Below are 14,211 nucleotides of genomic sequence, written 5' to 3'. Positions count from 1 at the left end.
TAGGAACGGGCAAAGAATTCATGACAAAGACACCAAAAGCAATCGCAACAAAAGCAAAAACGGACAAATGGGATCTAATTAAACTTAAGAGCTTCTGCACAGCAAAAGAAACTATCAACAGAGTAAACAGACAACCTACAGAATGGGAAAAAAAATCTGTCTTAATCAGATGCATAGTTGGCAAAAATCGAGATTCAGGAGAAAGTCCAGCATCCACAAGGAACTTAAACAACGTTCTAAGAGAAAAACAAACAACCCCATTAAAAAGTAAACAAAAGACATAAACAGATACTTCTTAAAAGACATACATGTGGCCAAGAAGCATATGAAAAAAAGCTGAATATCACTGATCATTAGAGAAATGCAAATCAAAACCACAATGAGATACCATCTCACACCAGTCAGAATGGCTATTATTAAAAAGTCAAAAAATAACAGATGCCTGCGAAGTTGTGGAGACCCTGATACATTGTCGGTAGGAGTGTAAATTTGTTCTACCATTGTGGAAAGCAGTATAGCGTTTCCTCAAAGAACTAAAAGCAGGGCTACCATTTGACGCTGCAATACCATCACCGGGTATACACTCAGAGGAAGACTATCTACCATAATGACACAGGCACATGAATGTTCACTGCAGTACTGTTCACAACAGTAAAGATATGGAATCAACCTAAATGCCCATCAATGACAGACTGGATAAAGAAAATGTGGTACATACACACCATGGAATATTACACAGTCATAAAAAAATGAGATCATGTCTTCTGCGGGAACATGGATGAAGCTGGAGGCTATCATCCTTAGCAAACTAACACAGTAACTGAAAAACAAATACTGACTGCATGTTCTCACTTGTAAGTGGGAGCTAAATGATGAGAACTCATGAACATAAAGAAAGAAACAACAGACACTGGGGTCTACTTAAGAGAGGGAGGTGAGGAGGAGGGCAATTAGCAGAAAAGATGACTATTGGGTACTGAGCTTGATACCTGGGTGATGTAATAATACGTACAACAAACCCTGCGACACATGTTATCTATGTAACAAACCTACACACGTATCCCCAAACCTAAAATAATTTTTTAAAAAAAGGAATAACCAGGAAAAAAAAAAGAATACTAAAGCCCTCCCCATCATAGTGTAAATAATGAATAATTACAAAATGAAACTTTCCTCCTGAAAATTAGCTTTAACTATGTTATATCATAGGAAATAATATTAACAATTCCAAAGTAAAAAAAAAAAAAAAAAAAGTCAGAGTGTCTTCCTACCTCCAAATGACTGCACCACCTGCCAAAGAATGCTTCTTAACCAGGCTGAAATTATAGACATAGAATTCAGAATCTGGATGGCAAGGAGAATCATCAAGATTCAGGAGAAAGCTGAAACCCAATCCAAGGAATCTAAGGAATCCAATAAAATAATACAAGAACTTAAAGATGAAATAGTCATTTTAAGAAGGAACCAAACTGATCTGATAGAGATGAAAAACTAAAAGAATTTCATAATACAATCAGAAGTGCTGAGAAAAGAATAGACAAAACTGAGGAAAGAATCTCAAAGTTCAAAGACCAATTCTTCGAATGAACTCAATCAGACAAAAATAAAGGCAAACGAATAAAAAGAATGAACAAAATCTCCAAAAAACATGGGATTATGTAAACAGACCAAACATATGACACATTGGTATCCCTGAAAGAGAGAGACATGAGAAAGCAACTTAGAAAACATAATTAAAAATTATGAAAATTTCCCTAACCTCACTGGGGAGGTAGACATTCAAATTCAGAAACTGCAGAGAACCCCTGTAAGATGCTATTCAAGACAACCATGCTGAAGACAAATAGTCTTCAGATTCTCCATGGTCAAAGTGAAAGAAAAAATCTTAAAGGGAGCTAAAAAGAAGGGAGAGGTCACCTACAAAGGGAACCCCATCAGGCTAACAGCTGACCTTTCAGCAGAAACCCTACAAGCCAGAAAAGATTGGGGACCTTTATTCAGCATTCTTAAAGAAAGGAAATTCTAACCAAGAATTTCATATCCAGCCAAACTTTGCTTCATAAGTAAAAGAGAAATAAAATCCTTTTCAGATAAGCAAATACTAAGGGAATTCACTACCACCAGACCTGCCTTATAAGAGGTCCTTACGGAAGCACTAAATATGAAATTGAAAGGCCATTACTGGCCACCACAAAAACGAACACACTTAAGTACACAGACCATTGACACCATAAAGCAACTACAAAATTAAGTCTACATAACAAGCAGATAACAGCATAACAGGATCAAATTTTCACATATCAATACTGACTCTGAATGTAAATGGACTAACTACACCACTTAAAAGACACAGAGTGGCAATTTGAATAAAGAAACATGACCTAACTACATACTATCTTCAACAGACCCCTCTCACATGCAATGACACCCACAGACTCAGAGTAAGGGATAGAGAAAAATCTATCAAGCAAACAGAAAACAAAAAAGAGACAGATTGCTCTTTTAATTTGAGACAAAACAGACTTGAAAGCAACAATAATCAAAAAGGACTAAAAAGGGCATTAAATAATGATAAAGGGTTCAATTCAACATGAAAACTTTAACTACCCTAAATATACATGCATCCAACATTGGAGCACCCAGATTCATAAAATAAGTTCTTAGAGACCTACAAAGAGACTTAGATAACCACACGATAATAGTGGAAGACCTCACCTTGACACCCACTGACAGTACTAGACAGACCATCAAGGCACAAAACTAACAAAGATATTCAGGACCTAAACTTGACATTTGACCAAATGGCCCTAACAGATATCTACAGAACACTGCACTCAACTACAACAGAATATACATTCTTCTTATCTGCACATGACACATACTGTAATATTGACCACACACTCAGCCATAAAGGAATTCTCAACAGATTCAAAAAAAAAAAAAAAACTGAAATTATACCACACTCTTAACCACAGTACAAGAATAGATCTCTCAAAATCATATAATTATGTGAAAATTAAACAATCTGTTCCTGAATGACTTTGGGTAAACAATGAAATTAAGACAGAATTCAATAAATTTTTTGAAACTAATGAAAAGAAAGAAATGACATACCAGATTCTCTGAGACAGAGCTAAAGCAGTCTTCAAAGGAAAGTTTATAGCACTAAACACCTACATCAAGTAGTTAGAAAGATCTCAAATTAACAACCTAAAATCACACCTAGAGCAACCAAAAAAAAAAGTAAACTAACCCCAAAGCTAGCAGAAGAAAAAACCAAAATCAGAGCTGACTGAACAAAACTAAGACATGAAAAACTATACAAAAGGTCAATGAAACCAAAACGTCGTTCTCTGAAAGAATAAATAAGATTGACAGACCACTAGCTAGACAAATAAAGAAAAAAGGAAAGAAGTCCAAATAAACACAATCAGAAATGACAAAGTGAACATTACAACTGACCCCACAGAAATAAAAAAAAAAACTCTCAGAGACTATTAGGAACACCTCTACCTACACAAACTAGAAATCTTAGAGAAAAATGGATAAGTTCCTCAAAACATACAACCTCCCAAGATTGAATCAGAAGGAAATTGAAACCCTGAACAGACCAATAGTGAATTTCAAAGTTGATCAGTAATAAAAAGCCTACACCCAGAAGAAGTCCTGGAAAAGATAGATTGACAGCCAAATTCCACCCAACACATAAAGAAGAGCTGAAACCAACCCTACTAAACTATTCCAAAAAATGAGAAGGGACTCCTCGTCAAATCATTCTATGAAGCTAGCATCATTCTGATACCATAACTTCGTAGAAACACAACGAAAAAAGAAAACTTTAGACCAATATCCCTGATGAATATAGATATAAAAATCCTCAACAAACACTAGCACACCAAAACCAGCAGCACATCAAAAACCTAATCTACCATGATCAAAATGGCTTTATTCCTGTTATACAAGGTTGGGTCAACATACGTAAATCAGTAAATGTGATTCAACACATAAACAAACCTAAAAACAAAAACCATATGATCATCTCAATAGATGCAGAAAAGGCTTTTGATAAAATTTAACATGTGTTAAAAATTTTCAACAAACTAGACATTGAAGGAACATACCTTAAATAAAAAGAGCCAGTTATGACAAATCCACAGCAAACATCATACTAAATAGGCAAAAGCTAGAGACATTTCCCTTGAAAACCGGAACAAGACAAGCATGCCCACTCTCACCACAACTATTCAACATAGTACTGGAAATTTCAGCCAAAGCAATTAGGCAAGAGACACAAATGAAAGGCATCCAAATTAAAAGGAAGTCATACTATCTCTGTTCACAGATGATATGATTCTACACTTATAAAACCCCATGCTCTCTACCCAATGGTTCCTAGATCTGATAAACAACTTCTGCAAAGTTTCAGGATACTAAATCAATGTCAAAAAAGTCAGTAGCATTTCAGCAATAACGTCCAAGCTGAGAGCCAAATCAAGAATGCAATCCCATTCACAATAGCCACAAAAGAAATAAAATACCTAGGCATACAGCTCAACAGGGAGGTGAAAGAGCTCTACAATGAGAATTACAAAATGTTGCTGAAGAAATCAGAAGCAACACAAATGGAAAGATATTCCTTACTCATGGATAGGAAGAATCAATATTATTTAAATGGCCATGCTGCTCAAAGCAATTTACAGATTCAATGCTACTCCTATCAAGCTACCAATGACATTTTTCACAGAACTAGAAAAAATATCTAACATTCATATGGAACTGAAAAATAGCCTGAATACCCAAAACAATCCTAAGCAAAAAGAAAAAAGCCAGAGGTATCACACTATCTGACTTCAAACTATACTACCAGGCTACAGTAACCAAAACAGCATGGTACTGGAAAAAAAAAAAAAAAAACCAGACACATAAAACAATGGAACAGAATAGAGAACCCAAAAATAAAGCCACACACCTAAAACCATCTGATCTTTAACAAAGTCAACAATAAGCAATGGGAAAAGGACTCCCTATTCAATAAAGAGTGCTGGGATAACTGCCTAGCCATATGCAGAAGATTGAAACTGAACCCTTTCCTTTTACCATACACAAAAATCCATTCAAGATGGATTAAAGACTTACATGTAAAGCCTAAAACTATAAAAACTCTAAAAGAAAATCTAAGCAATACCATTCTGAATCTAGGCCCTGGCAAAGATTTCATATGAAGACTCCAAAAGCAACTGCAACAAAAACAAAAATTGAAAAGAAAGACCTAATTAAACTAAAGAGCCTCTACACAGCAAAAGAAACTATCAACACGGTAAACAGACAACCTACAGAATGGGAGAAAAAAATTCGCAAACTATGCATCCTACAAAGGTCCCATAGCCAGGATCTATAAGGAACTTAAACAAATTAAAAAGCAAAAAAACCCATAAAAAATGGGCAAAGGACATGAACAGACAATTCTCAAAACAAGATATACACATGGACAACAAGCATATGAAAAAATGCTCAACATCACTGAGCTTTAGAGAAATGCAAATCAAAACCAAAATAAGAACCATCTCACAACAGTTGGAAGGGCTATTGTTAAAAAGTCAAAAAATAACAGCTGCTGACGAGGTTGTGGAGAAAAGTGAATGCTTATACAGTGGTGGGGGGAATGTAAATTTCAGCCACTGTGGAAAGCAGTTTGGAAATTTCTAAAGAACCTAAAACAGAAAGAACTGCCATTCAACTCAGCAATCCCATTCCTGGGTACCTACCCAAAGGAATATAAATCATTCTAATAAAAAGACAACATGTACTCATATGTCCATCGCAGCACTATTCAAAAAAGCAAAGACATGGAATCAACCTACATACCCATCAACAGTGGACTGAACAAAGAAAATGTGGCACATATACACCATGGAACACCACACAGCCATAAAAAAGAATAAAATCATGTCCTTTACAGCAGCATGGATGGAGCTTCACATTATCCTATGTGAATCAATGCAGAAAAAAAAAAAAAAAAAAAACAAATACCACATGTTCTCACTTATACATGAAAGCTAAACATTAAGTACACATGGACAAAGAAGGAAACAATACACAATGGGGTCTACTTCAGGGTGGAGGTTGGGAAGAGGATGAGAATTGAAAAACTACCTATCGGGTCACTGCACATGTACCCCCTGAACTAAAATAAAAGTTGGAAAGGAATAAAAGTTTAAAAATGAAATAAAATCTACTCCTTTAGCAATTTCCAAGTAAAACATAAATAATCTGATATGAAGAAATGCTTTGCTTTGATGGTCTTCACAGTGTTATTTTCTCTGAAGCAAAAATTATCTCAATTACGTATATTACAAAAGAGATCATTTCCTCCAAATGGAGACAACAAACAATATTAGAGAAAGCAGCATAGCACTTCTGTCTCTAATTTCTCTGTAACTTAGCTGTGAAACCTTGAGTAAGTCAGTCATCTGCCATCTCATCTGCAGTAAATTAATCAATTTTAATTTGCTAAGGAGTTACAAGTAAAATTGTGATACAATTTTTCATTCATTAAACTAAAGCAAAGTAATTGATTTAAATGAGCTTTCTAACTGAAATAGCTCAACGTAGCACCCCCAAGAGTATCTAATAAATTATGACAGTGTACAAAACATTCAATAGTTAAAAAAAAAAAAAAAAAGACGTTGTTACCTTGAACTTATAGGCAATTGGACATTCTGGATTATTAAAAATGCCCTTCCTTCTTAACAGATTATATTTTAAAAATTTTTTACAGTTTTGGACATTGTTAAATTATACACTCAAATTACTCAGTTGAACTCATTATGAATAGAAATTATGTGGCACATGATCTGAACAACTTCGCTTACTCCTATAGAACTGTATACAGTGCACACCTTCCAAACACTCACTGTTGAGCTATATGGACTAACATACATTATTTGATATACAGATCTTACTGGATTACTCAGGGCCAACTGTCTCAATTCCGAACCACATACTGAGATGAAGCTGGCGATTTGCACTCCCTCATTCTACCCTCCATCCCACGCCAATCTGTAGAGCATAGCTCTATATTACTTTTTTTCACTTTGATTCTGGGTCCCCTCTCCTCTGCTGTCAGTTCTGGGGCTCATGATCCATCACTATTACTGATCTTTGCCACTCTCCATCTAGTGAAATCAAACTGCTACACTGATATCTAACACATCTTTTCTGTTTCTTCATCATTTTTTGGCTCTTCTGGTACCTGCTCTTCTCAGCAAGAACCAGAACACATCTTTTCTGTTTCTTCATCCTGTTTGGCTCTTCTGGTCCCCGCTCTTCTCAGCTACAAAACAAAAGACATCTACTACACAGGCACAGTCAGTCATTTAACATACTCCTTTTCTTCTAATTAAAAAGAAAAAAAAATCAAAACAGGCCAGGATAGTCTTTGGCTTTCTGAACTGTTTTCATGGCAATTTGAACCAAAAGGTTCATTTATTATTACAGAAGATGGTGTATGTTTTTTTTTTAATTTCTAAGTTTGGAGTTACTACAGATACCTGGTCAACAGACAAGTTGAGAGTTTTTACAATTACAGGATTAAAGAGTTAAAATGCAATAAAAGTCATGGTGGCTGCCTTCTTAACCCTTAAAAACTCCACCAAATAAATCTCCAAAAATTTTTATTAAATCATATCTTAAAATAAATTCATAGAACTCCAAAAATATATACCAGTGGTCAAAAAGGACATGAAAAATGCTTAACATCACCAATCATTAGGGAAGTGCAAATTAAAACCACAGAGAGATACTACTTTACACCCATCAGGATTGCTATTATAAAAAAAACAAAAAATGTGTTGGCAAGGATGTGGAGAAATGGTGAGGATGTGGCAAAATGTTGGTGAGGATGTGGAGAAATTGGACTCCTTTGCATTGCTAGTGGGAATGTAAAATGAGGTGGCTGCTGTGGAAAAGAGTGTGTCAATTCCTCGAAAAAAAGTATACATATAGATATATATACATATAAAATTTCCATGTGATCTAGCAATTTCCCTTCTGGAGAGATATCGAAAAGAAATGAAAGCAGAGAGTTGAACAGATATTTGCACTCTCATGTTCATAGCAGCATTATTCACAATAACCAAAGGATGGAAACAACCCAAGCATCCATGGATGAATGAATGGATAAACAAAATGTATTAACAGCATATGCACACAATGGATAATTGTATTTCACCTTAAAAAGAACATTCTGACACACGCTACAACATGGACGAACCTTGGAGACATTATACTAAGTGAAATAAGCCAGTCACAAAAGGTCAAATAGTGCATGATTCCACTTATATGAGGTACCTAGAGTAGTCAAATTCATAGAGGCAGAAAGTAAATTGGCAGTTGTCAGGGGCTGAAGGTAACACAAAACGAGGTGTGAGTGTTTAATAGGTATGAAGTTTCAGTTGGGGATGATGAAAAACTTCTGAGTGAAAAATAAAGTTGGCATAGTACAGGAACATACTCCATACTTAGTTACCAATGACTACTGTGCAAACCCAATCTGACTCTAAAAACAGAGACAGTACAAGTTGTATACAACTGAGTAAATAGTGCTTACTTTTGTTAGAGCTCAATGAAGAGCACAGAAACATCTCTACATATCTACAGACACCAGATTCTCCTCACAGAGGTCTGTCTGGGAAAGCTGAAAAAAATAAACTGTAAATAAATAAAATCCCTCATGCCACCAAATCAAGGAATAAATATTCATTCTTGAGATTGTTAAGTACTGCTACCTCCATGCCTACATCCTTGCTATTCCAAATATATCAAACACGCTCCTGTCTCAGTGCCTTTGTACTAGGCCAACTCATTCCTCCATACTTGCGGAGCTCACTCCCTCATTTCATTCAGATCTCCACTCAAGTGTTCCTTTATCAGAGAGGCTGAGCTTACCACCCTATCTAAAATAGCATCCTCTATCATTCTCTCTCCCCTTAATTTATTTTTCTCTATACCTCTTTTTTTTTTTTTTTTTTTTTTTTTTCTGGAGACGGAGTCTCGATCTGTCACCCAGGCTGGAGTGCAGTGGCATGATGTCGGCTCATTGCAACCTCCGCCTTCCCGGTTCAAGCAATTCTCCTGCCTCAGCCTCCAGAGTAGCTGGGAATACAGGCGCACGCCACCACACCCAGCTAATTTTTTTGTATTTTAGTAGAGACGGGGTTCACCGTGTTGCCCAGGCTGGTCTCAAACTCCAGAGCTCAGGCAATCCGTCCGCCTCGGCCTCCCAAAATGCTAGGATTACAGGCGTGAGCCACCGCGCCCTGCCTTTCTCTATACCTCTTAATCACTACTTGTTATATATTTACTTGTAAATTATACGTCTCCATCCACTAGAATGTAAGTTCCAGGAGCAAAAGGACTTTCTATTTTGTTTACTGCTGTCTTCCCATCACCTGAACACTATCCGGCACACTGAAGGTTGCCAGTAAATACTTGCTAAATGGATAAACAAGTGGATGCTCATGGTTTCATAGATAATATTTCCCTCTTGGCCTTGGTACTATTTATTCTACCATATGGAGCAGCCATAGCCTGAAAGCATCCAGAGCATCCTTAACTTTTCAGCGTAGGATTCACTGGTTAAGTGGAAGTAAGGCCTAGTTGAAAATTCTGAAAGAAGCCTGGTACCAGCACTGTCACTGAGGCCTTAACGAAGCAGATCCAAAAATACTCTCTTACTCAGTTTCTACATTCGCTAAATGTATACAGTGTAACCGTCCCTCGCATTGTAGGATAAAGAATACACCTTATCAATGCGATATTTGTTATGCAGTATATGGCATGCGTTAATGCAAACGATGCCATGTACTACATTAAAAAATCGCACTGATATTTTGATAAATATACAATGCACTTGTAGATAAAAACCAGAGAATTTTTCCCTCTACAGCTTTTTTGAGGATTTGGGAGAAATGGACAAATGCAACAACATTGCATGTCATTAAATACAGTATATCCAAACACGAGTTTCTTGGCCCAACAGATATAGACCCTGGAGCACTATAAGAATATGTTAAACACCTGGATGACAGAAAGAGAAGACTGCTTCCAAAACATACTTACTTTATTTCAAAGTCAAAAGTATTCAACACTTAATTCATACTGCATCCCAGAGAAACGTCCCACCCGCGCCCATGCATGTTACAAGTTTTGAGAGCATTTTATAACTGCACTTTAATCCCTCTGCAGTGAATGACTTCTGGTAAAGCGCTGGCAGTTAATAATACTTTTTGTAGGAAAAAAAATTAATACAACAACCACAATACCTCCACTCGCAAGAAAGCGGAGGAGGGCCCATTACTCTGTCTCCAGGGACTCCCAGAATCCCGTACGCCCCGACATAAGGAAAGTCATCCAGGGAACACACACGTCGCTCCCGCCTAGAGAGTGGAAATCGAACATGGGACCTGCCCATCAGCGGGGGCCCAGACACAAGTCAGAGGTGTCCGCAGGGAATGCAGCGTGGTTCCAGACAGCCTCGGTCCCCAGGGCCAGCGACCCCCGCCTGAGACCGACCCAGGCCAGGCCCCTCCTGATTTCGACCCGGGCCTGCCCCCGGAGCTCACATCCCCGCAAACGGCAGTCCTACCTGAGCTCTGCCCCCAGCTACAGGGCTGAGGGGGCAGGCGGGAGGAGGCGTGGCCTTCCAGTTCGCCAGTCGAACTCCCTCGTGCGGTTGTTATGACTTTCCCTCTCGGGATCCGCGCCCCGACCAAGTTCGAGTTGCACTTCCGGGGTCTTCAGGAGACTGATACGTCATTACGCACGCGACGGCAGCGGCGGCGACAACCCGGAAACGGGCGGGGCGCGGGCCCTGGGTAGGTTCCTGTGGTATTAGGTGGACTGGAGAAAGAGGCCCGCGTGAATTAAGTGTAGTTCTCTTATGCACTGGCGGACTCTGGTCGCCCTTCCTTGTGAAGGCTGCCTGGGTAGCCGTAGAGGACGAGGCCACTCTAAAGCCTCGTTTTCCCAGCGGAATTTTAACTATTCTAAGGATGTCCTTACAGCCAGTTCCCCACTCCGCTACTCAGAGTGTGTCAGACTTTACCCTGTCCATTCAACTCCAGAAAAACCGGGAGGTCTAGATTCGGAAGATTAAATTTACCTTTGAATTAGGACATGTAAAATAGGAAGTTAATACTAGCATCCTAATGACAAAAGTTTTCTCGTTATCATACTTGACTCAAATGGGAATCTTACGGATATTAATGTTTTTTCTAGAAACAGGTTTGAAAGGTATTTCAAGGATAAATCTGGGGAAAGGGATGGAAGCAACTGATTTTTAATTTTTAGATAGTACTCTCAGAGCATTTATTTAGTCCAAAACTGTTAATTTAATGAATTAGGCTAAACTAGACGCTGGGTTAACAAAGCTGAGTTAGATACCCTCTCCTCTGAGGCAGCTAAAGAGAAGGAAAGTCTGGTGGCTGACAAGTAAACCAACAGTTATGTTCTTCAGAGAGGAGATCTCAGATTCTCTAAGGTATACTTCACTTCCACACTGTTTGTACTTCTTAATCTCCACTCCTTTCTTGTTTCCTTCATAAAAGTAGAATGCCATTCATTTATTTGCAAATTTACCCTGCCCCCCTAAAATGTAAACTCATTGATGGTAGTGACATAATCTTGTCTTTTTAATGTATCCTCAACCATACAACAGTGCCTGTCCACAAAGTAGACAATAAATACTTATTGAATGACTGAATGATCACAGTGGTAAATACTAGATTGGGGAAATCTAGAAAAGTGTATACGACAAGAAGAAAGTGGTGTAAGTAAGTGGCAGGAGATAAGGAGCAGTAAAAGGTGAGAGAATCCACTGGAGTTAGCCAGAACTGAGTACCTGAATGAATCTCGGGCATTGCAAGACTGTTAGGGCTTCATTTCCGGAAAGAACTCAAATGGTTTGTAGAGTGACACTTTATACTGAAGAGGAAGGCAACAGCCAGATTCTGAAAAGCTTTATATGTCATGCTGAGTAATTTGATTTTCTGCTGCAGACAATTGGGGAAGCTGAAGGATTGTTGAACAGAGGAGGGAAACATTTTTATTTTGGTGGACTTTTGCAACAGTGACAGATTATATTAAAAAGATAAGGCTCCCAAAAATGTATAATCCCAGTTTAACCATGAGAAAAACATCAGACAAAATACCTGACCAGTACTACTCCAAACAGTTAAAGTCTGAGAAACTGTCTGAGCCAAGAGGAGCCTAAAGAGACCAACTTTAATGTTGGATCCTGAAATAGAAATAGAACATAAGTGAGAAAACTAGTGAAAATTGAATAAAAAGAGTAACATTCCATTAAGAGAATATACCAATGTTTACATAAAATATGGAGATTGGTCAAAAGATAAGTGACATGACCTTTCAATATTTCCAGGATAGAGGCCCACTCAAGGGTTAGGGGAATGTACTTTGTTCAGTAGTAAACTATTGAACAAACATATGGGTGCTTCAGCCTACAATTCCAGCTGGACTTATACGGGAATGAATGAGCCTTCAGATTGTTGCTATCATTGAGTCAGCCGGGGTCCAAAATTTCATAAAGCAGAGACGAGCCATCCCCACTGTGCCCAGTTCTGAATTCCTGACCCACAGAAACAATTAGAGATAATGAAAATGATTCTTGTTACTTTAAGCCAGTAAATTTTGGAGTGATTTGTTTTTCAGCAAAAGAAACTAATAGCTGTATGACAACAGCCAAAGAGTAAATATCCTTTCAAGTCCAATCCTGCCTAAGATGTCAAAATCAAGAATGAAGAGGTTATGTGCTGAAACAGAGTGAGTCCTTTTCTCTCCTTACTCTACCCTAAATGGTAAACTCCTGCCTCAGCTGACCACAAAAATATCTTCTGCAAATCTGTGAGGAGAAAGGAGGGAAAGCAACAAAAATTGTATGTGGGCTTAGATGTTTTGTTAGAATTACAACAGCCCATGTGTAGCTTAGCAGAAACCATTACAATGATGACTACACAATATAGTACAAAAATGTCCCCCCATTTTAACCATAGTCATCTAAACTGTACAAGTTAGTTTATAATTTTAATTTATACATCTCTAGGGAAGCCAGAAACTTCAGTTTCTCTCCCCACCTCTCTTCTCTTGCTCTTCAAAATCCTACTAAGATAAGGAAAAAGGAAAGGAGATTTGTTCCCTCCTGGCTAACAGCTGGTCCATCTTTGATCACTAGGATGATCAAAGAAATGTCCCTATACCATATTTTGCATATCCTCCTCCTATTCCAGACCACTTCCTTGGGCATCTATCTTTTTATCAATCTACTCCCACCCTTCACATTAAATGATTTCAGTGACATACAGCAGACAGACACCTCCAAAAATACTAACAAGGCTACATGTTGTTCATTTAAGTTAAAAATAAAATTTAAACCTACTTATCATGACTAGGACTCAGTGCCAACATTTTGGCAGCTCAAGAAAATCCATTAAGGACAATATTCTTAATTAGATGCTAAGGGCAAAGCTCTGTCCAAACTAACCAACTCTATTAGAATGAGGTCTGGATTCTGACTTAAATTTGGAGAATCAAGTAACATTCCTGCCCTTGCTCAAGCCCAAGCAGGAATGTGCTGTGGTTTGAATGTGTTCTCTAAAAATTCATGCATTGGAAACGTAATTGCCATTATAATAATATTAAGAAGTGAAGCTTTAAAGAGGTGATTTAGGTGATAGGGACTGTGCCCTCATAAAAGGATGAATGCCATTATTGTGGGAGTGGGTTAGTTATCATGGGAGTGGGCTCCTGATAAAAGGATAAATTTGGCCCCCATTTTCTCTCTGTCTTGTGCACTCTCACTACTCTGTCTCACCCTCTCTCCCCATGTGATGCTTTCTGCCACAAGATGACCTTCACGAGATGCAGCCTCTGGATCTTGGACTTCCCCAGCCTCCAGAACTGTAAGCCAAATGAATCTCTTTGTTTATAAATTACCCAGTGTGTGGTATTCTTAAAGCAGCAGAAAATGGACTAAGACAGTATGTGTGAAGTGTGGATAGTAATTACAACAAGTTCTGCCTTCTAGATTCAGTTTATATTTAAAGCCCAAAAAGTAGGATCATATAACCAAATAATTTCTAATGACCCCTCCAACAAAATGATTATTACTTGAAATCAACCCCCTATCACTTGTAC

At 37.9% G+C, this 14,211-nt stretch overlaps 1 protein-coding gene and 1 long non-coding RNA gene across 18 annotated transcripts in view; one reads left to right on the top strand and one right to left on the bottom strand.

Moving 5' to 3' along the window:
• Positions 1 to 10,834, bottom strand: part of ARB2A (ARB2 cotranscriptional regulator A) — a 493,797-nt gene extending 482,963 nt beyond the window's left edge. For 4 of the 15 annotated variants that reach the window (XM_063810251.1, XM_063810248.1, XM_063810250.1 and 1 more), the window contains exon 1: positions 10,646 to 10,809. The gene's annotated coding sequence lies outside the window, so the exon portion shown is untranslated. Of the gene's footprint in view, positions 1 to 10,322; positions 10,544 to 10,645 lie in introns of those variants that run through there. The other 11 variants (XM_001137302.7, XM_063810257.1, XM_063810253.1 and 8 more) reach the window with 7 other exon arrangements.
• The window catches only part of LOC104006367 (uncharacterized), a 215,923-nt gene continuing 212,523 nt past the window's right edge, over positions 10,812 to 14,211 (top strand). Inside the window, exons 1-4 of one of the 3 annotated variants that reach the window (XR_010156855.1) lie at positions 10,812 to 10,874; positions 11,460 to 11,539; positions 12,730 to 12,840; positions 13,922 to 13,976. This is a non-coding gene — a long non-coding RNA (uncharacterized LOC104006367). The other 2 variants (XR_010156856.1, XR_680061.5) reach the window with 2 other exon arrangements.

The sequence above is a fragment of the Pan troglodytes genome, chromosome 4, assembly GCF_028858775.2.
Source record: "Pan troglodytes isolate AG18354 chromosome 4, NHGRI_mPanTro3-v2.0_pri, whole genome shotgun sequence".
Classification (NCBI taxonomy): Eukaryota; Metazoa; Chordata; class Mammalia; order Primates; family Hominidae; genus Pan; species Pan troglodytes.
This window is presented reverse-complemented; position numbering and strand designations above follow the sequence as displayed.